Here is a 2,216-nt window from a genome sequence, read left to right as displayed (position 1 = left end):
GCAACAAAGAGCAAATCAGCAGTCGCTTGGGAAATAAGGGGTAGGGACAGGTGAGACGGAGGGATTACCAGGTGCACTTGCAGCCTGGATAGTGCTGACGGCTTCACGGTGTAGACGCATCAGCCTCATCAGACTACACACTCTACATGTGTGCCGTTTGCCTTGTGTCAACTGTGCATCCATAAGACTATGAACAAAAACTGCCTGCAAACTATTTTTAACTGACAACTTTTTATTTTTTTGAGATGGAGTCTCGCTCTGTCGCCCAGGCTGGAGTGCAGTGGCATGATCTTGGCTCACTACAACCTCTGCCTTCTGGGTTCAAGCATTTCTCCTGCCTCAGCCTCCTGAGTAACTGGGACTACAGGTGCCCACCACCGCACCTGGCTATTTTTTGTATTATTAGCAGAGATGGGGGTTTTACCATGTTGGTCAGGCTGGTCTTGAACTCCTGAGCTCAAGTGATCCCGCCACCTTGGCCTCCGAAAGTGCTGGGATTATAGGCATGAGCCACTGCACCTGGTCAGACAACTTTGAAATCTAGATTAACATTTTATATTCAGTAAGTAAACTTAGAGTGAAGTCACTTTTAGGACCAGGTCACGCTCTCCCTCGTGGCCTCCAGCAGTTGAGAGCACAGAGCTTCACTTGTGTTTATTGGTATTTTATTCAGTGGGGAAGAATTTGTATTCTCACCTTCAAATTTGGTAAAGTACATGTCTTAGAGTAAAAATAGAACATGAGTGTGTAAGGCACAACTGAATTCCTCCTGACTCAGCCCGAGTTTTGATGATTTTCTTATTTTAACACCTCACTATGAGGCTATGGTGCCTGCTCCGTCTTCCTGGGGTGACCTGGCAGCTCCGGCTCCCGCCAGGCCTGGAGATTTCCAGAGCCCCCGTTCCGCACCCTCAATGCTCCCCGAGGCCAAAACTTCAACCTGCAGAGGGGCCCTGAGGAGCCAGCAGGAGAGGCCGTGCAGAGCTTCCTCTCTCAGCTCCTCCACATTTTCCAAAGCAGCAGCGAAGGTCTAGTTCTCATCACTCTCCTCTCCCCTGTGTAACAATCTTCCAAGTGACACATGATGGTCGAAGAGCTGAAAGGTAATTCTTCTCATTTCTGGCGAATATTTCTCATTCTTCCTTGGACAAATACCTGTCAGGTGCAGTCTGGCACCTCCCAGCTGCCTTTGAGGTTTCCCAGGTTCCCTGGCACCAGAGAGGGGCCCTGAGACCTGTGCGGTCACTGGAAGGAACTCAGGAACCTGCTGAGAACTTAGTAGCAGGGTGTGTGTGGCTCACGGCCACACTGGTCGGTGCCAGCCAGAAACCCGTGATGGATGGTCTATTGACACATTTTCTAGAAGAAGCCTCTCTGCCAGCTCACAGCGGCTTTTGGAGTGACCACATTCATCAGGTGAGGCCAGCCCTCAGCCACTGTTTATTCTTTATTTTATTATTTATTTCTTTATTTATTTATTGAGATGGAGTTTCACTCTTGTCGCCCAGTCTGGAGTGCAATGGCGTGATCTTGTCTCACCACAACTTCTGCCTCCAGGGTTCAAGCGATTCTCCTGCCTCAGCCTCCAGAGTACCTGGGATTACAGGCACCTGCCACTGCGTGCAGCCAATTTTGTATTTTTAGTAGAGATGGGTTTCTCCATGTTGGTCAGGCTGGTCTCGAACTCCTGACCTCAGGTGATCCGCCCACCTCAGCCTCCCAAAGTGCTTGGATTACAGGCGTGAGCCACCACACCTGGCCGATGCACTATTTTGTATTTATTTATTTTAGGAGACAGAGTCTCGCTCTGTCGCCCAGGCTGGAGTCCTGAATGTGGGCCCAACATTCAGTGTCGGCTGCATCTGAGTATGTGGCCTCTGCCAAGGGAGCAGGACCCTGCCTGTAGCCTAGCGCTTCCAGCATGAGGCAGGAAGAGTTCTAAAGGTCACAGAAGGCCGGGCACAATGGCTCACACCTGTAATCCCAGCACTTTGGGAGGTCGAGGCAGGCGGATCACCTGAGATTGGGAGTTCAAGACCAGCCTAGGCGAACATGATGAAACCCCGTCTCTACTAAAAATGCAAAATTAGCCGGGTGTGGTGGCGGGCACCCGTAATCCCAGCTACTCGGGACGCTGAGGCAGGAGAATCGCTTGAACCCGGGAGGCGGAGGTTGCGGTGAGCTGAGATCGCGCCACTGCACTCCAGCCTGGGCAA

This window comes from Colobus angolensis, unplaced genomic scaffold (assembly GCF_000951035.1).
Source record: "Colobus angolensis palliatus isolate OR3802 unplaced genomic scaffold, Cang.pa_1.0 Scaffold502, whole genome shotgun sequence".
NCBI classification, from domain to species: domain Eukaryota; kingdom Metazoa; phylum Chordata; class Mammalia; order Primates; family Cercopithecidae; genus Colobus; species Colobus angolensis.
Note: the sequence above shows the minus strand (reverse complement) of the source record.